The sequence below is a fragment of the Narcine bancroftii genome, chromosome 12 (assembly GCF_036971445.1).
Source record: "Narcine bancroftii isolate sNarBan1 chromosome 12, sNarBan1.hap1, whole genome shotgun sequence".
Taxonomy (NCBI): Eukaryota; Metazoa; Chordata; class Chondrichthyes; order Torpediniformes; family Narcinidae; genus Narcine; species Narcine bancroftii.
This window is the reverse complement of record NC_091480.1, coordinates 64,788,065-64,815,002: the sequence shown is the minus strand read 5'-3', so window position 1 is coordinate 64,815,002 and position 26,938 is coordinate 64,788,065. Positions and strand designations below refer to the sequence as shown.

The following is a 26,938-nucleotide window of genomic DNA, read 5'->3' as shown; positions in this document are numbered from 1 at the left end:
CCACCAAGAGCAGGAGGTACAGCCCACAGGATAGAGAGTTCATTAGAGCAGAGGTTCGCATACTCCTACAAGAGGGCATTATTGAGAAGAGCTCCAGCCCCTGAGAGCCCAAGTAGTTGTAGTAAGGTTGGGGAAGAAGCAGTGGTTGATGGTCGACTACCCACTACCACGCATAGCAGACATGGTGAACAGCATTGCGCAGTGAAAGGTGTTCTCCACTGTAGACCTCAAGGCAGCGTATCATCAGTTGCCCATCAGAAAGAGCGACCACATATACACGGCATTTGAGGCAGATGACAGACTATACCAGTTTCTCTGTCTCTCCTTCGGCATCACTAATGGGGTGTTACTGTTTCAGCGGGAGATGGACCGCATAGTAGAAGAGTATCAACTCCAGGCGGTGTTCCCTTACCTTGACAATGTTACCATTTGCGGCCATTCTCAAGCCGATCATGATGCGAACCTCAGGCGCTTCTTCCAGGCAGCTAAGGAACATAACCTAACATACAATAAGGACAAATGCGCCTTTAGTGCTAAGAAACTAGTCATTCTGGGATAAGTAGTACAAAATGGGGAAATCAGCCCAGACCCTGCCCGCATGCGCCCACTCCTAGACCTTCTAGTCCCTCACACACAGAAAATGTTAAAGAGATATTTGGGACTCTTCACTACTATGCACAGTGGGTTCCCAACTGTGAGAGATATTAGATTATATGAATAAAATAAAGAATAATAGACTAGACTAGAGGAAGTTAAGTAAGTGCTGAGTAGGGATGCGATAAGAGTGTGAGGAAGGGTTACGCAAGTACAATATAGTGATAGAAAGAATTAGCAGGTTCTGTAGAGTAAGTCCTGGGGGTTGAGAGGTGTGAATAAGGACAAAGGCAGAACCAATCCAGGAGGCAGAAGAATGTTAGGGGGGGGAGGATACCTCTACACTGAAATGAACTGTATAAAAGTTGGGTGAGCCCCAGTATGTGTGTGTAGTCCCAGGGTAAGGGGAAGCACCCAATAAATGTTCTTTGTTCTTAATTTTTGTCTCGAGCGAAATCTGTGAAGGTACTTCTGTTTCTCACACAACTATGCCGACAGGTCCCACCCACTCATAAAGTTTCCCCTCGGCCTGCCGGCTGTCAAAGCCCTTACAGAGATTATGGACCTGATTGCAAAAGCAACCCTGCGGGCCATATACGAGACGATCCCCTTCAAAGTGGAGACGGATGGCTCAGATGTAGCACTAGCGGCCACACTGAATCAGGAGGGACAACCGGTAGCCTTTTTCTCGCGGACCTTACAGGGGTCAGAGGTGGGACACTCGGCAGTGGAGAAGGAGGCACAGGCCATCGTAGAAGTGGTGAGGCATTGGAGGAATTACCTGGCTTGTAAACGCTTCACTCTGGTCATGGACCAACGATCCGTGGCATTCATGTTCGACAACCTGAACAGGGGGAAAATAAAAAGCGACAAAATTTTGCGCTGGAGGATAGAACTGTCCACGTACAATTACAACATTCTATACTGCCCTGAGAAGCTCAATGAGCCCACAGATGCGCTGTCCAAGGGCATCTGCACGGCCCTCAATCACACATCCCAGCTGCAAAGCTTGCCCAATGAGCTGGGCCCCCCAGGGGTCGCTAGATCATTCCATTTCATAAGGACCCACAATCTCCCGTTCTCAGTGGAGGAGGTAAGGACAGTAAACAAGGGCTGTCCCATCTGCGCGGAATGCAAACCGCAGTTCTACCGGCCAGACAGGGCTACATTGATAAAAGCCACCAGACCCTTTGAACGCCTCAGCCTCGACTTTAAAGGCCCGCTCCCCTCCTCCAACTGGAACGTCTACTTCCTTAACGCCATAGATGAATACTTCTACTTCCCTTTCGCAATTCCATGCCTCGATGTATCGGCAGCCACAGAAATAAAGTGCCTACAATCTATTTTCATCATGTGTGGGTACCCCAGCAATATACACACCAACAGAGGTGCTGCATTCATGAGTGCAGAAGTCCAGCAGTACCTAGGGGATGGAGGTATCACCACAAGCCACACTACAAGCTACAATCCCAGGGGTAATGGGCAAGTGGAAAGGGAAAACAGTACTGTTGACCTTAAAGACAAAAGACCTACCCATGGCAAAATGGCAGGACATGTTACCGGAGGCTTTACATTCGATACACTCACTGTTGTGTACTGCCACAAACACAACTCCACATGACCGCTTGTTTTCATTTTCAAGGAAAGCTGCGACGGGCACGGTGCTGCCTAGATGGCTTATGACACTGGGTCTGGTGCTCCTCCGGAAGCACTGCAGGCCCCACAAAACGGACCCGCTGGTGGAGCCAGTAGAGCTGAGGCACGCAAACCCCCACTACACGGTCGTCACATTCAGGGACGGACGGGAAGATTTGGTAGCCATCAGGGACATCGCGCCGGCCAGTATCGTGTACGATGAGGAAGGATCACAGCCCCACAGACCCCGACGGACCAGCAAGACGGACAGCAGACACCAGGACAACCAACCATCATATCACCCCAAAACGAACTGCCACCCAATACACCCCCAACAGCTGGTGCCCATCCGAAAAGCCCTACATCCCCCCAGCATACCCCTACTCAGCAGCTGATGAGCAGCCCAGCACCCTCAACCACCCAAAGTCAGGACCAATACCCCTGCTCCCAATACCCCTCACCTCCCCTGCCCCAGTACCCCGAAGGTCCAAGAGACAAAGGAAAGCCTGCCAGATCCTGGACTTATGAACTTGCGGGGTGGGGGGGAGTGGTCAAATTCCTTTAAGGGGGGGTGAATGTGGTGATATGCCATTACACCACTAGGTCACCAGGGGCCACCACCTGACGACCCTGTATATAAAGCCGATCGGAGGTCATGCTCCTCCTTCTGACTTGGGCTTGCACAGAGGCAAAGCCTAGCTGTAGGTATCACTCTATTAAAGCCTGCATTTAACCTTCACTCTGCTTCGTGTGGTTGATGTCAGTCTCAGCCTCATAAGACCTTTTTCCAAACGTCCTAGTAAATCTTGCCTTCCTGTTCTTTGCTTATTCCTTGAGGAAGAGTTCAGGCCCGAAACATCAGTAATATATCTTTATATCCTCTGGACGCTGTGAGACCAGCTGAGTTCCTCCAGCATTTCTGTGTGTTTTTACCACAGTCGCAACATCTGCAGACTTTTGCATTCCTCTCCATTTCCTGCATTACACCGATACAGTTTTAAACAGTATTTCACTGGCTGAAAAAAATGTGTGAAAGGCATTTTTTTTTATTCATCCTTTGTTCAGGTGGAACTTCTAAAAAAGCACAACTGCCTCATTGCCTCTAACAGCAATCTTGTACATCCTTGGAAGACATATTGGGTGTTTCTCATTGTGGCTGCTTGCCACTGAACTTCAGCTCTGTATATTTGTGTTAGTCAAGCCTTTTCTCTCAAACCTGTGGAAGAATCTTTTCAACAACAAATTGCAGGGCATCAGGCAACCCAAACAAATAAAGCATCCAATGGAAAAATGGTTTGACAAATGATAGCTTATTTAATACGAATTGAGTGGTCATTCGGTCCTGCAGCGCCATGTAACTCAGCTGGATTTGTGCCCTGGATCTAGAGAGAAAGGCCAGTGTCTAATCTGCTGCATCATCTCCCGAGGCTCCGAAAATAATGAGTAATTGTTTTCACAATGTGATATTATCTTTTCATCTTTAAATTGACAAGCTTATGATTTCTATGAAGAAAAAGAAAATTCGTTATATGCATTTGTGAGGTGGGGTTATCACCAGCAAGGCCAGCATTAATTTTAAATTTAAATTTAAATTTTTTAAATTTTAAATGTAAACATACAGTACGATAACAGGCCATTTTGGGCCACGAGCCTGTGCCGTCCAATTTACACCCAATTAACCTACACCCCTACCCCTCAGTACATTTCCAATGGTGGGAGAAACCAGAGACCCCAGGAAAACCCACTCAGACATGGGGAGAATCTGCAAACTCCATACAGAGAGCACAGGATTCGAACCCTGGTCCCTGTCACTGGTTCTGTAAAGGTGTTGCGCCAACCATTACGCCAACTGTGCCGTGCCCATCTCTGCCCTTGAGAAGGTGGCGGGTGTGTGTTTGGAGTGAACCGCTCCATTGAACTACTGCAGACCTTCTGGTAAAGTTGCTCCAAAAGTGCTGTGGTAGGGGGAACAGTAAAAACATAATGCTGGAGAAACTCAGCAGGTCAAACAGTGTGCTTTATTGAGCAAAGATAAAGATACAAGCCAATGTTTCAGGCTTGAGCCCTTCATCAAGATACAATCAAAATGTAGACAGGTGCCCAAACAAAATGGTTGGAGGGGAAGGATAGGAGGAGGAGAACAATTCCGAAGACAAGAGGTAATAGGTGGATAAGGGAGGGAGGGCACACCAGCAAGTTGGGGGAGGGGGATGTGGGGAGCTGGAGGGAAGAAGACAGAGGGATGGGGAGAACAGAAAGGGGCTAGCAGAAACCAGGGAACTCGATGTTAATGCCATCTGGTTGGAGAGTGCCCAGACAGAAAATCAAGAGCTGTTATTCCAATGTATGGATGGTCTTGGTAAGACAGTACATGAGGCCATGAACAGACATATCAATGCAGGAGTGGGGCACAGGATTGAAATGGCTGGCTATTGGGAGATTCCTGTCACTGACGCGGACAGTGCAAAGGTCCACAGTGAAGCGATCTCCTGGTCTGTGTCCAGTCTCTCCGATGCAGAGAAGGTCACAACAGAAGCACTGGAGGCAGTAGATCACTCCCACGGATACACAAGTGAAATGCAAGGACTTGTAAGGACGGTTTAGGGGCCCAAATTGGGGTGAGGGAGGAGGTGTGGGTGCAAGTGTGGCACTTCCTACGGCTGCAGGGGAAGGTGCTGGGGGGGTGGGAGTGGCGATTAATGGGACGGGATGAGAGGATGAGAGAGTCATGGAGGGAGCAGTTGCTACAGGAGGCAGGGAGGGCAAGATGTGTCTGGTGGTGGGATCATGCTGTAGGGGATAGGAAAATATGGAGGATGATGTGTTCGATGCAGAGGTGGTAGGTGAGAACAAGGGGAATCCTTCATTTGTTGCAAGTGCTGTTGGGGAGAGTTGTCCAGGATTTAGACCCAGTGATGATGTAGGAATGGTGGTATGTTTCCAAGTCAGGATGGTATATTAACTTGGAGGAGTCTTCCACGTGCTTGTGTTCCAAGGATAAAGGAAAAGGAATTGTGATCTCACATGTAAATAATCCCATCACATCCTCCTTCATCCAGATTCCAAAATTGTGCTTCTTTATCATCTCTGGTTATTATTACATGATTGCAATTATATAAAAAAATTGTATAACAAAGTAACAAACTAAATTAAATTTATTTTATTTCTTATTAAAGATATAAACTAAATCAAACCATGCTCTATTTTCCCCTCAACATTCATTTAATTATCCATATCTTTTTAAGCTTTGAACCACATGAGAACCATATTTATGTTACTCCTTTTCTCTGCCCCTGAGCTCATGAGAGACGGTGGTGCTTGAATCTATATGCAATATCAGTTTCCTTCTCTCTCCGATGAGCGGTCATTGTTTATCAGTGAGTTTACATAGCGGGTGTTGGACCAAGAGTGGTTGGGTGTGGTATGGGACATGGAATGTTGGAGCTAATTTGCCCTCCCAGTGTTCCGTCTTTCGCAAACAACAGTACAAGGTACTGGTGAGCACATATTTGGAGTACTCTGTAGTTCTGGTCACCCTGTTACAGTAGGATATCAATAAATTGGAAGGGGTGCAAAAGAAATTCACCAGGAGTTATAAGGAAGGATAGGTAGTCTGGGTCTTTAGAGTGTAGGAGGATGAGGAAAGCCTTATAAAGGTTTATAAAATCATGAGGGGCATGGATAAAGTGAATGCTCACAGTCTTTTCTCCAGAGTTGACAATGTTTGCACTAGAGGTTTAAGGTGGGTGGGGAGAGATTTAAGAGGGACCTGAAGGGCAAGATTTTCACTCAGAGGGTTGTCCATGTCTGGAACAAATTGCTAGAGGAAACTATAGAAGAGGTTACAATTTTGACGTTCAAAATATTATTTGGACAGATGAATAGGAAGGGTTTCGAAAGATATAGATTAAATGCAGGCAAATGACAGGAGCCCAGAGTACCAACTTGGTCAGAATAGATGAGGTGGACCAAAGCCCCTGTTGTACGACTCAAACCAGATGTACTTTGCTATCTTGCATTTTGGGTGGATAATCAGGGGATTATCAAAAGGCAGCTGTTTCTACATTGCAAAGATGAAGAGTGACAAGTTATGCAATTGGATTGGAGAAAATGGGGTTGTTCTTCCCAGAATGAGGAACATGTTCAAAAGAAGAACAGTTTTTATCGTCTGGAGTCAATAAATAACAAGAGGGCACAGATTGAAGGAGTGTGGCATACAAACCAAAGGCAACTTTTCACACAATGAATAGTTGGGATTTGGAATGTACTGCTTGATAGGATGATGGGCTCTAATTTAATGGTAGCTTTCAGAAAGGAATTGGATAAGAAAAGAAAATTGCAGGGATAAGGGAAAGAGTGAAGGCGCTGGCACAGGGAGCAGGCAACGTTTGCAAGTATACAGTAAATATTAGTGAGGTTACAACAAGAATACTGTTGCACAAAGGGTACTGGGGATTATGCTCTACGAGGTGTTTGAGGAGATTCAGTACGTCACCGAAAACTCTTGAAAATCTCCACAGGTAGACCGTGGAGAGCATTCTGGCTGGTTGCATCAATGCCTGGTGCAGAGGTGCCAATGCACAGGACAGGAAAAAAAATCCAGAGGGTTGTTAACTCAGCCTGCGACATCAAGGGCAACAGTTTTCACTCCATCGAGGACATCTATGAGAGGTGGTGTCTTAAGAAAGCAGCCTCTATTCTCAAGACCCCCACCACCCAGGCCAGGCTTCATTCTGCTACCATCAGGAAAAAGCCTGAAGATGAGCACTCAACGGCACAAGGACAGCTTCTTCCCCTCCGCCATCAGATTCCTGAATGTACAATGAACCAAAGACACAATGCCTCACTTTGACTTTTAATCCACTATTTTTATTTATTTTTGTTAGGTGGTTTATATGAATATTTGCCCTGTGACGCTGCCACAAAACAACAAATTTCATGACATGTTCATGACAATAAATTCTGATTCTGATTCTGAGCTCACTGCTTGAAAAGGTGGTGGCGGCAGAAACCATCTTCATGTTTAAAACTTTCCTTGATGAGCTCTTGAGGGGCTGTGACCCACAAGACTACAAACTGAGAACTGGGGAGGTGGAGTACCTAAACAGTTCAATATTTCCCTGGTATATAATGGCCCAAAATGCTCAAGATTTTATGAACTTCATTGTTCCTCAAAGACCTTACACTGGCTCAGTGGCCTTCTGTAGCGTGATTTGGGTCAGTTCCATGCCAGGCAACCATGAGACGGATTATGGATCCTATTGAAATGCTGGAGAAACTCAGCAGGTCAAACAGCGTACTATATAGTGCAAAGATAAAGATACATAACCAACATATTAGGCTTGAGCCCCTTCATCAAGGTGTGAGCAAAATGTAGGCAGGCACCCAAACAAAATGATGGGGGAGTGGGTGGGGTGTCAGGTGGAGGAGCACGGTCCCACAGGGCAGGAAGTAATAGGTGGATAAGGGAGGGGGAAGGGGGGATGGCTCTGTCACTGGAGAGGGAAGGGAGAATGGAGAGCAGGTGAACAGAAACCAAAGAAGTCGATGTTAATGCCATCCAGTTGGAGAGTGCCCAGATGTTGTTCATCCAATTTACAGGTGGTCTTGGTGGAATAGTACATGAGGCCATGGATAGACGTATGGAGTGCAGAATTGAAACGGTTGGCCAGTGGGAGATCCCTGTTACTGATGGGAAGAGAGCGAAGGTGCTCAGCGAAGCAATCTCCCAATCTGTGCCTGGTCTGTCCCATGTAGAGAAGGCCACAACGAGAGCACTGGATGCAGAACATTGCTTGACCTGCTGAGTTTTTCCAGCATTGTGTTTTTACCGAACGACGGTATCTGCAGACTTTCGTGTTTTACTTCTTCCTATCGAAATTGGGTTCAAGGTGAAAAGTAATTCATGGGTAAAATTACTGCAGCTCCCAATTGTGCAACTCCTTATCAACCATCCATAAACCTGCATCTTCAGAAAGGTTTGATTTGGGCCATCACTGATTTCCTTCTGTTGATTGTGAAATGACGTGGACCCAGGAGGCGTTGGGAGCACTCCTCCATGAAGTCTTAACTGCCCGGTTGTCATGCCCATGCAGGTTTAAACGGCCTGTAGAACGGGACTTGTGGCGCTTTTATTACATCGAAGAATCCACGGTCGTCAACAACCAAAATGCTGATGTCCATGCTTGGCAGCCAGGACCCTACAGCAGCAGACCACCATGCAGCTTAGTGGCCGAAGGACTCACACCAGGCCACGAGCTGCTAGAAACTGGCTTCTGGGAACCAGGTTATCTGGTCAGGCAGCTGTGAGAGGGCCGATAGCGCGCAGGACTTCTGAAGGGCGTCAGGTGCTGACAACTTCCTAATCGTATCGTGGATTCGGAAGCAAGCCGAGGAGGGTGACTCATATACCTGGAGTTAAGTTCACCTCTGGAATGGACAGGAGGCCATGCGGCTAAAGAGGTTACAGAGGCAGAGGAGTCGGACACATCTGAGAAGGTGGTAGGATCCACAGACCCTCAAGGTCTCTGAAGAGACTCTTATATTTCTCTTTTCTTGGTGGTAGCTCTGGACTAGAGGTGCTTCTTTGTGTCCCTTTACGGGCATACAGAAGTCAACAAATTTTGTGCATTTGCCGACATGGCAATAAAGGAACCTCAAACCATGAAGTAGAAATGGCGCGTGCATGACATAATGCCTTATTGAGAAGTTGTTCACTGGCTTTAGTTGTCAGGTTTGAAAACATCAGCCATAACCTGCAGAAAAGTGCTATTTCCAAGCCATCATCAGGGAATTGGGTCATGTTTCTTCCAAAGAAAAATGTTGGGAAGCATTCATTGCATTTTAACGCAGTTGAATGTCAATTTTAAAATGTTATAGTTGTGCGGGTTATTTTAAACAATTATCTTGCAGACATCTAAAGAAAGGAAGTCATATATTAACCACTTCCCTGATTGGGCTGTTCTCACCATTTTGTGCATTTTATCTTTTGCTCTGGCCTGAAATATTTATAGCTCATTGAAACAGAATGGCTTGGCACAAGATTCCAAACAGCACATTCAAGGCAATATGATTCATGGCAGTTACGAGAAAAGTTATCAAATTCAAACGTTTCAGTTCTGTCTGTAATGATATAGTTGTACTGTGTGAGAGCATTCTGCAGTAGAACGAAGTCAAACATTCTGCTTTATCTGTGTGTGGGCTAACCAACACTGACTCAGCAATGTGTGGAATGTGAGATATTCGCCACTTTACTGAGGCGATTTAGTATTTAGCAATGCAACACAGTATAACAGTGGAACTGAAACATTTCACAGACACCACTAAACATTGAGAAAACTGCTTAATGAAGGTGAGGTGAAACAATGATTTTATTTTTCAATTAATTAAGTACAAAAAAGTGTTCCATGATTTGTTCAGTAAATGTTCATTGAAGTAAAAACGAGGCTGAAGAAACTCAGCAGGTCAAACAGTGTCCTTTATGTAGCAAAGATCAAGATACAGAACCAGTGTTTCAGGCTTGAGCCCTTGTGAGATATTTTATAATCATTCATAAGACGTTGGAATCTTTTATTCATCTTTAGCGGACCTTGAGAAAATGATGGGGAGTTGCCTTTATAAACCACCGTATTGATTTATTTCCAAATCAAGGTGATGTGTGCTAAGAGGAAGGGATCCTGCACAGGCTGATGTTCTCATGAGCCTTCCCAGTGATGGAGATCATGGATTTAGTAGACATGGTGGGAGTTTTTCGACTCCTTATAGGGGCTGGAGTTGGCTTCAAGGCTGATCAAGCCTGACATAGAACATGGAGCAGTACAGCACAGGCACTGAACATGATGCCCAAATTAAACAAAAAACGCTGCTGCTTGCTCTATTCTCTATTCCCTATATATCCACATGTCTATCTAGAAGCCTCTTGAACGCTACTATCTATCTACTGAAAACGGTGGCACTACCGGAGCCAGTGTTACGACAGCGCTGGCGTGGATCTTACACAGGGAGCGAGTAGCAAAGATACACTGCTTCCGCGGGGTCCAACCACCCAGTCAACTGCCATCGGCTTCACAAAGGCTTTGAACAGGCCATTAAAGGAGTCGACAGTAGTTTCACTTAAAATCCCACGACTGCGGGATCTGTGCCCAAGATGGCGGCGTCTCTGACTGGCAGCAGCCATGAGCGGTTGCAGACTCCAGGGGAGTGGAAGACTGGCACAGGGCACCAGTAAATGGGGAGACCACACCCCCCATTTGAGAAGGAGAAGCAGAGGAGATGACCCGTGGGACAGTGAACACAGCAGTGGACCAGTGAGGGGGCTCTGCAGCTGAAAGACCTACGCATGTGGCAGGCTGCTGGGGAATTGAAGTAAGGAACCCACGGAGGCTATGGGCTGCTGGAGACTGCTATAGGGAGATTCGCGCCGGGATGTGGAGTACTAGAGACTGGCTCGAAACTGGCTGAACGAGTACCAGATATCGGAACCAACCGGGATACAAGAGGGTGCCAAAGGTGAAAATGCTGAAGGGTTTCTGACTGTGTTAGAGGTTCAGATCTGGATCTCAGGTCGCTAGTGGTTTGGGCTGGACTCTGTGTAGCTGCGGAGGCTGCGGAACCGCTTGAGGTGAATCAACAGATGCTCAGTGACACTGGGGGGTGCTCTCTTTTGCTTTTTTTTTCAGGTTTGCAGAGTGATTTGTGCCCAAAACGCTGCTACAGATCAAAATATGGCCAGTCCAAACTCCCTCTACCACTCCTGCTGTTATGGTTGTTCAACTGATGGTATTCTTTTTGCAGGCTTTTCAACTTGCTTGTCACCTGTGCCTTGTCCCAAGGAAAGCCACAGTTTGCAAATTTTTGTGCAAGCCTTTCCAATATCAGGCCGTCATTTACCATTCCTGTAATACGTTGCCCAATTTTGTCCTCAGCTCGGAGGATAAGGAGCTCACGGATCTCTTTATCCCCCATCCCCCCCCCACCCCACCCCAATTCACAGACATTACCAACGTTAGATGTGACTCCTGCCTGCTGCTTTAAAATTTTCAAATTTCCCACTGACAGGTTGCACACATGACGTGTCATCACAACATCATATTCCTTTCCCAGTTTGGTCCCGGAATGCCAGATTGCCCTTTTACACGGATGGTGTTCTGGCACTGTGCCTACCTCTGCTGCCAGAAAAAAGCCAGAACTGGAATTACCCCCCATTCCGTGTCAGTGCCTTTTACACAGAAGGGGTAGCATAAAAAAGCTGCAAATATCCAGGAACAAAGTTCCATTTGAGTGTGAGTCAGTACCTTCAGGAAAGGAAGAGAGAACTTTTTTTCTCAACAAGTTAAATTAACAAGGCTTGTGTAAGTTCCTCAGTTACTCCAACAGCACCTCCCAACCCTGCAACTTCTACCACAAAAGCTAGAATCAGAATTAGAATGTATTGCCATAACTGGTTGTTTTGTGGCAGCATCACAGTGTGAACATTTATATAAACCACATTTCAAAATAAATAAAATAGTGCAAGAAAAAGACAAACTAAGGCCATGTCTGTGGTTCATTGTTCATTCAGGAATCTGATGGCAGCGGGAAAGAAGCTGAGCTGTCCTTGTGCAACTGAGTGCTCGTCTTCAGGGTCCTGTATCTTTTTCCCGAAGGTAGCAGAGTGTCTGGATGAAAGGGGTTCTTGAGGACAGAGGCTACTTTCTTAAGACACCGCCTCTTGTAGATATCCTCGAAGTGAAGACTGGAGCCTGTGATGTTGCAGGCCGAGCTAACAACACTCTGGAGGTTTTTCTTGTCCTGAGCATTGGCACCTCCATACCAGACAGTAATACAACCAGACAGAATGCTCTCCTTGCTACCCCTGTAGAAGTTTTCAAGAGTCTTTGGTGATGTATCAAATCACCTCAAGCCACAGGTAAGCCTTCTTTGTGATTGCATCGACATGGAGGCTTCAGGACAGATCCTCAGAGATGTTGATACCCATGAATTTGAAGTTCTTGACCCTCTCCACTACTGACACCCTCGATGAGCACTGGTTTGTGTTCTCCTGATTTCCCCTTCCTGAAGTCCACGGTCATTTCCTTGGTTTTGCTAACATTGAGTGCAAGGCTGTTGTTGTGACACCACTCCTTCCCAACACCCCACCAAGTCATATGCCATAGTTCATTAACACTGGGTCCAGAACCCCCTACCAAACAGCAGCTTCACTATCACTCTCAAGGGGCAATAAAGGAGGAGCAATAAATGCTGGACTTCCTTGTGATGCATGCATTCCATAAATTAATTTTTAAAAATCCATTCCGAAAGCATCAAGCAAAGAAGCTGAACTCGAGATCTAAAATATTTCAAACAATAACTTTCAAATTTCTTTCCATGAAATATTTCTTGTGAAGTCCTCACAGGGTGAAACTCCATGTCTCTGATGTGTTGTTTTTACAATCAGAAGGTCAGCTATTTCAGCTTTACTTCCCTATTTTAGTCCAAGTTCAATCTTGTTTAAGTTGGAATTTTAAAAAAATTTCTATCGAATGCAACCAGATTCCAGCCTGAAAATGCTGCAAAGTGCTTAATATTTATTGTTTCTGAGATACAAAGAGCTAAATGCAAAAGGCTTAAAGTCTCCAGGATGGCAGCTGAACAACAGTCCCTGATCTTGTTTAAGATCCAGACATTCAATGCTACTCTCCGCCCACTTTTGCAAATCTGCCTGCAGTGAAGGATTTTCTTCTGGAGAATTAAGATTTTAATCAATGTTTGTGTAAAGAGAAAGATAAAATGGCTCCTGATGAAACAACAATGATTTTCTTTGCACTGAAGCTTCCAAACCTGTTGAGGATTTTCAGCATTTTCTCATTTAAATTTGGAATCAGGAGTAATTTTGTTTTTGAACAATGCTTCTATCATTCATATCTCTTTTCTTCACCCTCAATCTGATCCAGCTCACATCACAGATATCTACAACAGACTTTCATAAAATTGTATAATCTCTGTGTCGACAGACAATTATCTAGGTGCCTTTACCTGTCTGGTTACTTAGAAGTATTGAACATTACAGCACAATGCAGGCCTTTCCTGGATGTGCCGACCTCTATCAACCTAGATTTCAGATTTATTGTCAGAGTACATATACGACATTACATACAACCTTGAGATTCTTTTTCCTGTGGGCCAGGCAGAATTACCACTTATTGGTAGTGCAAAGAAAAAACTGTACACAACGTACATATGCAATCAAATAAAGAACAGTAAACAGATAACGAATGTAAACTGGGCAATACAGAGAGAATTTTTAAAAAAATAAAGTGCAAAATTAAGAGCCCTTAAATGAGTCCCTGATTGAGTTTGTGGTTGAGGAGTCTGATGGTGGAGGGGGAGCAGCTGTCCCTGAACCAGGTAATGCGAGTCTTGTGGCACCGAGACCTCTTTCCTGATGGCAGCAGTGAGAACAGAGCGTGTGCTAGGTGGAGTGGATCCTTGATGATTGCTCCTGCTCTCCAGCAGCAGCGTTCCCTGTAGATGGTGGGGGGGGGGTTTGCCTGTGATGTCATGGGCTGCGTCCATTACCTTTTGCAGGGCTTTACACTCAGAAGTATTGGTGTTCCCCTACCGAATCGTACTACAATCGGTCAGCACACTCCACCTAAATCTAATCCTTCCTTCCCTCACAGCCCATAGCCCTTTATTTTTCTTAAATCCATGTGCATTTCCAAGAGTCTGTTGTACCAGCCTCCACCAGCAGCACCCCTGGCAATGCATTCCAGGCACCTTCCACTCTCTGTGTAAAAAAAACTTACCCCTGACTTCTCCCCTAAACTTTCTTTCACTCACCTCGAACAGATATCCTCTGGTATTTCCGACTGTTGCCCCAGGATAAAGGTGTTGTCTTTTCACCCTATCTAAGCCCCTCAAAATCTTTTATACCTCTATTTAGTCACCTCTCATCCTTCATCACTCCAAAGAAAAAAGCCCCAGCTCAGTCAACTGTGCTCGATCAACCTATTGTTCAGTGCAACTCTAGTGGCTACCCATGCTGGTGGAAGGCTGTTGATTTTCAGTAGAGCAAAGGTGGACTTGGACTATGATCTTGAGCAGCTCAGGTCTTCAAGATCTATCAGTGGGCTGCATCGTTTCTGCTTGGATAGCAGCAGTCCAGCCTGGCTAGGGCACAGGCAAGCAGCAAGGCTGGGTGGAGTTCCAGGATGGGAGGGTGAGTGAGCCGTGAGTTTTCCTGCAGTGGCCAGGGTGGTGGGCAGAGGGTGAATGAAAGCTTGACAGAAGTTGTTGGGAGGTGGTGGATGGGCGTGTGGCGTACCCAGGGCTTAGTGATGCTGTTGGCTGGACGCAGGGTTTGAAGATGGATCCACTGCCCTTGAGCATTCATGTAAGGTCAATGAATTTCTTGCAGCATTGCTCTCTCCCATGTTGTCCAACTCTTCAATGGTTCCCACGCATTGTAGATCCAACACCTGTCCTAGCCTCCATAAACCTTCTCGGTCAGGGGGTACATCTCGCTTCAAGCAGCCCAAGCTGATTTGACCTGGATCTAGCCTCTCAGGAGCAGAACAGTTAGCTCTGACTGAAAGCTCATATTATAATTCTGAGAAGGCAACACCAATGAGTGGGCTATCTGCCTCGAGTGGAACCTGTGCATTTTGACACTGAAGGATTGATCAGAGGTCTTCATGGACATCTTCAACACTTCACTGCAACAATTGATCATTCCCACAGGGTTCAAGGCAACCACCCAAGAGAGTGACAATAACAGGCCTCAATGACTGCCACCCTGTGCCACCCTGCACCATTATGAACTCCTTAAAGTGACTGGTGATGGAAGACACAGAAGAAACTGTTCCACAGACAATGCTGTAGCCTTGTCTCTTGACTCCATCCTGACCCCACCTGGAAAACGACGCCTCATATGCCAGGCTGTTGTTCATTGACTTCAGCTCGGCTTTTAATACGATCATTCCCCAAAGGCTGGTGGAGAAGCTGTCCCCACTGAGACTCAATACACCTCTCTGCAACTGAATTCCGGACTTCCTAACGGAAAGACCACAGTCTGACTGGGTCGGTAACAGAAAGTCGATCACTGTCACACTGAGCACTGGCGTACCTCAGGTCTGTGTGCTCAGCCCGCTCCTATTCATGTCCCTGACCCATGACTGCGTCACCAGATCCAGCTCCCACAGAGTCATCAGGTCGACAGTCATCGGCCTCGTCAACAACAACGATGAGTCGCACTACAAAGAAGAGGTGGAAAATCTCGTGAAATGTTGCGAGAGTATCAACCTGAGTCTCAATGTGGACAAGATGAAGGAGATGATCGTGGACTTCAGGAGGACCAGGAATGACCACCCTCCACTACACATCAACAACTCTGTAGTGGAGAGAGTGGATACACCAAGTGACCAATCGTGGACACTCAACATCTCCTCACTTGTCAGGAAGGCGCAACAGTGACTGCACTTCCTGAAAAGACTGAATTGGGCAAGGTTACCGGCCACCATCATGTCAACCTTCTACAGGAGCTCTACTGAGAGCATCCTGGCCATCTGTATCACAGTATGGTATGGATGCTGCAGAGAAATGGATCAGAGGTCAATCCACAGGTCCATAAGCATGGGAGAGAAGATCACCGGAGACTCCCTCCCCCACACTCCCATCGATGTGATTTACCAGGATCATTGTTTGAAGAGGGCATGCAAAATCACTGAGGACCCTTTCCACCCCTGCACACAGCATCTTTCAGCTGCTCCTGTCAGGGAAGAGATACAGGAGTATCAGAGCCAACACCACCAGGCTGAGGAACAGCTTCTTCCTGCAGGCAGTGAGAATGTGAACGACCAAAGGAACTGCTCGCACTGACCACCCGAGACTCTAATATTCATAAAACAATATTTATTTATTTATTTATTTATTCATTCATTTATTTGTATGCAGTACATGAATACTTGTGCTGCATGTCTATTGTTTGTCTGTATGTGTGTTATGTCTGGTTGTACGTCTGCATGTTTTGAACCGAGGACCGGAGAACGCTGTTTTGTCAGGTTTTACTTGTCTTGATCCTCCCATTATTTGAAAGTTTTTGACCTTCCTCTATGCATGGACTTTCACTTTATTGTGTTTGGATTTTCTGCATACAGGAATTTCAAAGTGTTGGATATCTGCAGCAAGATTCTGCTGTAAGCTACACTGTGAGAAGACACCACCAGATTAGCTGTCATTAATCACTGTCTTTGCAAGGATAAATATTTTATGAAGCACATAAAATTGACATGCACCACACAAAGACACTGCAGTGTCTCTTGGCCTCGTTTTCTTATATTTCAAACGGTTTCCCCCCACCCCCCACCCCATCCCATTTGATGGTGTGCCCTCCCTCCCTTATTCACCTATTAACCAAAGGGGGTGTTCTCTGCAACAGTTGATTTCAAGGTTTTGATTTGCGAATCCAACCAAGCAACCACGATACTTTCGTTCTTGAGCTTCCTTTTCAGACGAGAGTGCTTTCGACCTCGGTTACAAGGAATGGAGACAGAGATGGGCGAGATGTGCAGCTTCCTTCTGCCTCCTTCATGATTGATTCACAGTGGGTAAAGAACACTGCTGTCTGCTGGGTGATTAATGCTGTTCTATGTTTGGTCAAGAACTCCAGGGACATAGGAACTGAAGGTGCCAGATGGACCAATAGCATTAATCTCATATCTAATCCCCAAAGAATTCCTTCTCTTTCTCTCGAAGCAACATTTAACTTAGTTTTTAAACCTTCATAACAGATAAGCCAGCAGCTATAAATTCAAATACTTTTATATTTTGTGGATATAACAAGGGACATTATTAAATGTTGCTGTTTCACCAATGATCCAGTGAGACAGTTTTCTATTTAAAGTTAGGATCAGTGCACATTCTTAGTGGTCAGTGAGTTCTTGGTATCCAAGCCTTAAATTAGTCAGATTTAGCTGTTTAAGGGTTTTTTTAAAAATCATTCATTGAAGTAATGTGAGAGGAAGTTAAAGCAGTCAGGTGAACAGCACTATTGGTATCAAGTCCAAATCCTGTATCTCCCCTCTGACAACACTGTGGGTGGATCTTCACCGCAGGGACTGCAGCTGCTCACCTTCACCTCTCGCGAGCAATTGGGAACTGGTAACAGTTGCTGCCTTGTTGATGCAGGATCAAAACAATCAAGAGAGAAACACGAAAAGTGCATATGCTGGAATCTAGAGCAAAGAATCATTGGAGGGACTCAGCAGGTGCTACCTTGATGAAGGCCTCAAGCCCGAAACGTCGGTGAAGTATCTTTATCTTTGCTACATAAAGGACACTGCTTGACCTGCTGAGTTTCTCCAGTATCGTGTTTTTACTTCAACCAAGGTGTCTGTAGACTTTCGAGTTTTACTTTTTAGGTCAGATCAGATGCTACTTATTGGCATGGAATAAAATAGAAATGTAATATTACACAAAATTGCCTTTAGTCTGTCATAAGGCAGGCAAAGATTCGCCATCAGCATCACCCGGCGCCCCTACAGTCAGAGAAAGAGAAGCAAAAGAGAGTCCCCCCAGAGTCAGTGAGTGTCCATGAATTCGCCTCCAGCGCTTCCGCTGCCTCTGCAGCCACATAGACTTCAGCTTAGTTCAAACCACTGGCAACCTGAGCTCCAGATCCAACCTCCAATATGATGAGGAAGCCTTCAGCGCCCAACATCTATGTTAGAAATGGTCAGTCAACGTTTTGAGTCTGAACTTTTTATCAAGATCTTTGTCAATCTTGATTGAGGGTCCAGACCCAAAATGTTGACTGACCATTCCTACTCATGGATGCTCTCTGACCTGCTGAGTTCCTCCAATGAACAATCAGTTGACCATTTGTGCGAGTGCCAGACTGTTTCAGTTAAGTGAGCGGGCAAGGGTCTGGCAGATGGAGTACAATGTTGGCAAATGTGAGGTTATCCACTTTAACAGGTAAAATGGAAGATCAGATTATTATTTAAATGGTAAGCGATTGCAGTGTGCTGATGTGCCGAAGGACTTGCGAGTATTTGTGCATGAATTGCAAAAGGTTGGTTTGCAGGTGCAGCAGGCGATCAAGAAGGCAAATGGACGGGAATTCAACTCTGCTAAAGAGTTGTTGTGGAAGAAAGGTTATAAGGCAACCTTTAGATATCCAGCTGTTTTGAAGGTTTTTCAAGATGGTTACCAACCAAAGTTCTTTGATTCTCCAAAGGAAGCTATAGCATTTGCTTAAGAGCTGCCAATTACTCAATTTCAACAGAGACGTAGTCTGCCGCGATCTCTAAGGAGACAAGAGATGGAAGAAAAGAGCCGTGCTCCAAGAAGGAATGGTTGTAATGGTGACTCGGCAGTTGGAGTTGATTAAAAGAAGAGTTGTTCTTTTTTTTTCTAATGTTTTTTTTAAAAAAAGGAATATTAAATAATGATGATGTTAGTTTAAGATGAAGTGAGAGTTGGGGGAGAGAACTGGATGGGCACTATTTCCTGAAAGTCATCTGCTACCTGTGAGTTATCTCACACCCATTTTTTTTTGGGAGTTACCGCATTGTGCGGTTTAGACGGGAGGGGGTATTTTTAACCTCCTACCCATTTTTTTTCTTCCTTTTTTTGTATTATTAGATTAAAGAATGAAGGGTTTTTTTTGTGTTTATAAAAAAAAGCATAAGAAAGTATTTGATTGTTTAAAAAACTAAAAATTTATGTGGTTTTTTTTTGTAAAGTTTATTCAGTAGATAAGGAATATTTGAAATTTAAATGTGAATGGGATGGATAAGTTTTTTTTAATATTTTTTCTTTAACTTTAAGGTGAAAGGAGTGGTAATTCTGGTGTATATTATTTTGCTATTTTAGTTATAGAACGAAGGGAATAATGGTGAAAGTTATAAATTGAATTGTACAATTCTTAATGAGGCTTGAATTTTGTTTGTGGTTTATGCTCCATTTGTTGAAGATATAGATTTCGTTGTAGATGTGTTTTTATTATTTGGATATCTGAATTTTAACGTAATGATTGGGGATATTTAAATGTGGTATTGGAGCTTTTATTGGATAATTATTCAAGAGTAAAAGGGAAAAATGGTGGAAGAGTACTAAAATTGAATTGTACAATGTTTAATGAGGTTTGAATTTTGTTTTAAGATGGTGGTTTATGTGACTAATATGATGATAGATGTGAAGTTAGTTGATATTTGGTGAAGGTTTATCTCTATAGAGAAAGTTTTTTTTTCATCTTTTTTTTTCTCATGCTACAATTTTTTTTAAAGAATTGATTATTGTTTAAGAATTTTTGATAGACAATGTTACTAACTTTACTAATTTTTTATATTAAGTTTGAGTTAAATATATGTTTCATCTTAACTCTGTTTGTTAAATATATGCATTTAAGTTTGATTTAAATATGTTTTTTAAGTCTGATATCTTAGTATTAACTACTTTTCTTTTTGTTAGTATTTTAATTGGTTATGTTTTTGTTTTTTTTTGTAAGTGGGCTTTTTTTCTCACATATATTATTAACTTTATTAATTCTTCACTCTTTATTTTGGGGGGAAGGTGGGGTTGGACTAATTTGAGTTGGGTTATTAATGTGTAATAATTATTGGGGAGGGTATAGTTTATTTAGATTACTGATACTGTATTGTAATTTTATTATTTTGTTCTTAATTTTTTTTAATGTAATTCTATATGTTATTCATGTTATAAAATCTTAAATAAAGTTTAAAAAAAAAAGAAGGCAAATGGAACGTTGGCCGTCATTGCCAGAGGGATTGAATTTAGGATCAGGGAGGTTATGCTGCAACTGTACAAGGTCCTGGTGAGGCTGTATCTGGAGAACTGCATGCAGTTCTGGGCTCCCTACATGAGGAAGGATGGACTGGCTTTGGAGGGGGTGCAGAGGGGGTTCACCAGGTTGATTCCAGAGATGAGAGGGTTGACCTATGAGGAGACATTGAGGCGTCTGGGACTGGACTCACTGGAATTTAGAAGAATGAAAAGTGTAGATAAGATGTATGTTGTTTCAATTGATGAAGGAAAGCAGAACTAGGGAAAATGGCCTCAAGATCCAGGGGAGTAGATTTAGGATGGAGATGAGGAGGTACTGCTTTTCCCAGAGGGTGGGGAATCTGTAGAATTCACTGTCCATTGAAGCAGTGGAGACGACCTCAGTAAATATATTTAAGACAAGGTTGGATAGAATGTTACAGAGTAGGGAAATTAAGGGATATGGGGAAAAGGCAGGTCAGTGGAGATGAGCCGATCATCAGATCAGCCATGATCACATTGAAAGGCGGAGCAGGCTCGACAGGCCGGATGGCCGACTCTTGCTCCTGTCCCCTCTGTGGTCCCATTTCTATCCTCTCCAACTCTTCTGATCTACGCTAAGTATTTCAAGCATCTTTGCCGGAAAGAGCATTCTTTGTGGATGAAGAGCGTGGGTGTCCTTTCCTCAAAGCTGTGACTGACCTTGTTCTCATTGGACATCATTCCATCATGAGGTAAGTTAGGTGTTGTCCTTGTCTTTATCTGACATTTTTACAATAATGACACTGGCCCCCATCTGGCAGCACAGACGAACATCATTGAAAGTGCAAAAAAAAAAATTGGATCACAAGAGACTCCAGATTCAAGATTCAATTTCTTGTCATGTAATAAAAGCAGTGTAATATTACACAAAACTGCCTTTAGTCTGCTGTAAGGCAGACAGATTCGCCATCAGTAGAAATTGCCTGAAGCGCCCCTTACAGTCAGAGAAAGAGAAGAAAAATAGAGCCCCCCCCCCCAAACCAGAGTCTGTGAATTCACCTCCAGCACCCCTACAGGTACATAGAGTCCGGTCCAAACCACTGGCAACCCAGGCTCCAGATCCAAACCTCCGACACAATCAGGAACCCTTCAGCGCCCTTGGCACCCTCTCACATCCCAGTTCTGATACCTGGTACCCCTTCAGCCAGTCTTGAGCCAGTCTCCAGCGGTCTGCTGCCTGGTGTGAATCCCTCGAACACAGTCACCAGCAGCCCGCAGCCTGCGTGGGTTCCCTGGCTCGAGTAGCTAACAGCCCACTGCCTGTGTATTCCTCAGCCGCAGAGCTTCTTGCTGGTCTGATGCCATGGTCACCATCCCATGGGTTGTCTCCTCTACTTCTCCTTCTCAAATGAATGTTGGGGGGCATTAGCATTTTAGGGGGCACAGTACAAGACTAATAAACTCGCTCAGTGGTGGGGGGGTGCAGTTAACATCATCCGCCCCTCCAATGTAGGTGACAAGAGCACTGCTTTTATTGCGTTACTAGATGCCAGTGACACTTGACACATGCTAGTGATGTGGCTGGGAGCGGGTGGAAAGTCACTAGCATGTGTCAAATCTAGATTTTAGTGATGCTGGAGGGGGTAGGGGTGGGTCTGATGATGAACAATGGCCACAGCCATATGGGGGGGGTGGCAAAGCACCTCGCTTGGGGGAGGGGGCAATGCACATGGATGCCCCCCCCCCCCCTTGGTGCTGATCCTAGGTCTCCCTGTTTTCTGGTGCCCTGCACTAGTCCTCTGCTTCCCCGGAGTCTGCAACCCCTCAAGGCTGCTGCCATCTTGGGTCCAGACCCTGCGGTTTCAGATTTTAACTAAAACCTCCGTCAGCTCCTTTAACAGATTGTTTAAAGCCTGTTAGAACTTAGTGGGTCAGGCAGCATCTGTAGAAGAAAATGAAGAGTCAACATTTCAGGTGGGGCCCTAGCTGCAGGACTCCTGAGATTCCAACTCTCCCTTTTTCTCTGTGGGTTAGTTTATGTTCCATCCACTAGAGGGAGGCCAGCTCCCACTTGGCATTCCACCCAGACATTTTGTTCTCGGGCTGTTCCAAGGAATAATGTAAAGGGCTTAAAGCTCAATGCTTTTCTGCTTGAAGAGTAAGAGGACTGTCATATTTGTTTCCTTTATTGACTGTTATGATGGCCTTTTAACAAAACACCAGCACAATGAGAAACTCGGCCACACCACCACAACTTGAGCTCATTGCTTCCCCAGCCTCAAAATGGTGGCATTGCACTCCATCAGTTATTGATCCTCCATCAGTCTGAATTGATGCCAGGGAATCATTATTACTTGATTTCTTTTGAGGCTTGCATACTATAAGCACATGAAAACCTGCAGACATTGTAATTGTAGTAAAGACACGTGGTAAATGCTGGAGGAACTTAGCTGGTCTCGCAGCATTGAGGTAAAGATATATTATCAACGTTTCGGGCCTGAGCCCTTCTTCAAAGTGTAAGCAAAGAACAGAAAGGAGTCAGAATAAAGACTGAAGAGTGGGAGGGGGAGAAGTCCAGACCAACAAAAGGTGTTAATTAGACAGGTGTTAAGTGAATGGTGAAAGCAGGCTTAATTTTAATTTTTAAGAAGAACTTGGACAGGTACAGAGATTGAATAGTTCAGCACTGACTAGAAGGGCTGAAGGGTCTGTTTCTGTTCTGTATAGTTCTAAGGTTCTACAGTTCTATATGAAAGGTGAAAATTGATTTTGGATCTGTGAAAGGAGACAGAGGGGAAAGGGAAGAGAGAGAGAGCTGGGAGAAAGGAGACGGGAAGAAAAAGCAGGGGGAGGTTTAACAGATTTTTACTGTAATTTGTACTTAGGTGGCAAAATGCAGCTGGATCACTTTGTGCAGACAGGAAGGTTCAGCTTCTGCAGGTCGATGATAACTGGAGCTTCTATACAGTCAATCTATATGTGAGACCTCCAATATAATCAGGTTCCTATGATAATTCATCTGTGAATGTGAAATATGAGATGTCACTTCTGCACCCACAACTTGTCATATTTCTCAGTTTGCAAGCAACTGAAGCTTTTTGACTTGCTTTGCAAGCGATGGTCCCAACGCTGCCAGCCTGATTCACCTTGGGATATCCTGTTTCATCAGAGGATCTGAATGTCATGGGGTTTCAGACAAGAGGGAAAAAAATTCAATCACTTTTATGCTGAAGCTTTTTTCACGCATTCTGAGAGGCACCCAGTACATTCTCCATTAAATCCTGCTCCCCTGTCCCATATTTCAGGAGAAAGGAAGGAATTGGATATTTTTGTGTAAATATTAGGGGGAGTGCCTTCATGTTAGTCTCCATTAACCAATTCACTGAATAAACTTGGCAGCTTCCTCCTGGTCCATAACAATTCCACAATTTTGTGAAATGCAAGTTCAGATTCAAATTTCAGATTTATTGTCAGAGTACATACATGACATCACATACAACCCTGGGATTCCTTTTTCTGTGGGTGATTTGGAATTTCCACTTATTGGTAGTGCAAAACAAAAATCTACACAACATACACATGTAAACAGATAAAGAAATGTAATCAAACTGACTGTGCAATACAGAGAGAGAAAAAAAATCAATAAAGTGCACAAGTCAGAGTCCTTAAATGAGTCCCTGATTGAGTCTGTTGTTGAGGAGTCTGATGGTGGAGGAGGAGCAGCTGTTCCTGAACCTGGTGGCGCGAGTCTTGTGGCACCTAGACCTCTTTCCTGATGGTAGCAGCATCAGGAGCATATGCTGGGTGGTGTGGATCCTTAGTGATCGCTACTGCTCTCTGATGGCAGCGTTCCCTGTAGAAGTTCTCAATGGTGGGGAGGGTTTTGCCCGTGATCCCCTGAGCTGTGTCCACAATCCTATGCATGGCTTTACACTCAGGGGTATTGGTGTCCCCATACCAGACTGTGATGCAGCCGGTCAGCACACTTACCACCACACCTCTGTAGAAATTTGCCAAGGTTTCCAATGTCATACCAAACCTCTGCAAACTCCTGAGGAAGTAAAGGTGCTGAAGTGCTTTCTTCACGATTGTGTTGGGTCCACGAAAAATTCTCCGAGACAGTAACTCCCAAGAACTTAAATGTGCTCCCCCTCTCCACCTCTGATCCCCCAATGATCACTGGATTGTACACCTCTGGTTTTCCCTTCCTGAAGTCAATAATCAACTCCTTGGTTTTGGTGACATTGTGTGCGAGGTTGTTGTGTTGCACCATTCAGCCACGTTTTCAATCTCCCTCCTGTATGCGGACTCATCGCCCCTTTTTTATACAACCCACTACTGTGGTATCATCAGCGAATTTGTGGATGATGTTGTTGCCATACCAAGCCACACAGTCATAACTGTTATTGTATTGCGAGTAGAGCAGAGGGATAAGAACGCAGCCTGTGGTACTGATGGAGATGATGGAGGAGATGTTCTTATCAATCAGATGAGACTGATTGTGGTCTGGAGGTGAGGAAATCCAGGATCCAATTACACAGTGGGGTGTTGAGGTCCAGGTCTTGGAGTTTGCTCATCAGTTTTGATGTTGCTGTTGAACACGCTGTCTTAAAGATATTAAATTATGAACCAATAACTTTAATCACTGGCATCCTTTAAAGTCCTTGTCTTCCCTGGCAAAAGATTATTAAAATTCCCAGCTGTGTACTGTGACCATTACTAATACAGTTGGCAAGTGACATACTTTCTGGCAACTTAATCCAAGCTGAAATTTCAAATAGAGTTACTGAGCTGAGTGTCAGGAAGCTGGACACCCAGCTGTTGGAGTCACCAGCTGAAACCTTCTTGATCTATTTGCCAAGGGTCTCAGAACAAACTGACATCTGTTCTGATCCTGATATTTGAACTATCAGTCATCATTACCACAGATCGGTGCACTTGTAGCCATTCTCAATGGAGGGCCATCTGCCTTCCCAGCTGCCCCTGGAGGCCACTGTTCATTTAAGGGGGTGGGGGGGGGGGTGGATCACCATGGACTGAAATCATAAAATGTTTTTTATGTGTTTTATGCAGTCAGTGGGAGAGAGGTACAGAAGAATCCAAGTAAACGTGATGTTTCACAGGGAAGGGGGCCTATTAACTTTAAGCAGAGTTTTAAGGGGGTCATAGCCAGAAAAAAATGGTTTTGAATGTGTTATAGAATCCAAATAAAGCTATGGCACTTTTTATTGATGAACCTTCTAATATTACTGAGAAATTTCTGAGACTTGGTCCTTTCTTTGTTCTTTCTACACTTGGTCAGTTTAATGATGCCTTTACCTGCCCCTAATCTGCTCCCATCAATTGCATTACCACTCATTTCTCACTCCTTCCCACCACTTTAGTTCAACTTGCCTCCTATAACTGTCCATTCATGATTCATTCCTGTGCTTGCTGACCTACAATGAATCTTGACCCTTTCTCTCCCCTGCCACAGGATTATGATTATCTATCCTGTCCTTGCCTCTGTGATCTTGTATACTTCTGTCAGTTCACTGCCAACCTTCTTTGCTCAGTGGAGGTCAAGCCAAGCCTGTCCAATCTTTTCAAGGGAAAAATCAACTGAAATTATCCCTGATAATCCTCCATCTATAAGCAGGAAAATAAAACCTAATGCTTAAAGGAGGAGTGTCTCTTATTTCCTGGAAGGATTAGATGGAATGGATGGAATGAATGCTCAGTCTTGTTCCCAGGGGAGATGATTCTGGAACTGGAGTGCAAGAGTTGAAGGTTAGAGGAGAGAGATTTAAGAGCTACCTGAGAGGCAAATTTTTCATTCAGAGGGCAGTCTGTATCTGGAACAAGCTGCTAGAGGAAGATATCGAAGCAGATGAAGTTAGGATGTTCAAAAATATTGGACATAAATAGAGATATTAAGGGTTTAGAAGGATATGGATGAAAAAAGGCAGATTGGACTAGCCCAAAATGTCGACTTAGTTGATGTGTACCAGTTGAACTGAAGGGTGTGTTCTCTACTGTATGACACTCTCTCTCTCTCTCTCAGTCTCCCATTCATTTAAGGATTTTAGAATATTTATAATGGCACTCATTTACCAAGCTTACAAACAAATAAAGAATACACTCACTCATTTCTTTCTAAACTCCTCTGTCCTTCTCATTGGCTCACTCCCACACGGGTGATCCTGACACTCTCCTCCTCCCAATATGACCACAATAACCTCCGCGCCTCCCTATCCCCCTCAGCCTCCGAGCCATGCAAGGATTGGAACTGTCCTGCTACGCAACAGTCCAGAGGGCTCACAATTCAGCCCGACCTTGTACAAGAGGCGATGCACAGTCTGACTGGCAAGGGTGCAACTGGTCCTCTGAATTTGGCTCCGACGCAGAAAATGGACCGTCAATAGATGCCAGCTTCAACCTGTCGATGGAAACCATGTCAGTTTTTCTATTCCTGTTGATCACAAAAGTATGCGGGTGGTGTTGTAAGACCTAGAAAGGACCATCATAAACGGGCTGCAGTGGTTTGCGAACAACTTCATGCTGGAGGAACACAAGTACAGAGTAAATCATTCGGCACCTACACGGCAGGTGACACCTGCCGCGTAGGAGTAGGTTGGAGTAATCTTATGTTTTCCTGAAGACGATCAACATAACTAGCCGGATAATAGAGCTTTGTGCTTGGACTCAGATTCACAAACTCGCCTGGCAAGGTTAACATAGTTCCATATACCAGCTCTGCCACTGAACATCCAAGATCTGCCTTAACAGCAGTATGCACTCCAAGGAGAACCATGGGCAGACATTCACTTCACGTAGATTGCCAATGGAAACATTCAATGAGGCCATTGGCCTGCGGATGGTAAGCCATACTGTGAATATGGGTAGTGCTCAGACGATCAGTGAGAGTCCGGAACAACGTCTACTCGAACTGAGATCCTCGATCCATTGTAATAATGACCGAACA

The 26,938-nt window shown here is 44.6% G+C and overlaps 1 long non-coding RNA gene across 1 annotated transcript in view; it reads right to left on the bottom strand.

The window, feature by feature from the left end:
• Positions 1–379: 379 nt before the first annotated feature.
• Positions 380–26,938, bottom strand: part of LOC138747395 (uncharacterized) — a 58,276-nt gene continuing 31,717 nt past the window's right edge. The window contains exons 2-3 of the long non-coding RNA XR_011347473.1: positions 1,376–1,438; positions 380–499 (exon numbers count right to left, since the gene is read on the bottom strand). This is a non-coding gene — a long non-coding RNA (uncharacterized lncRNA). The remainder of the gene's footprint in view (positions 500–1,375; positions 1,439–26,938) is intronic.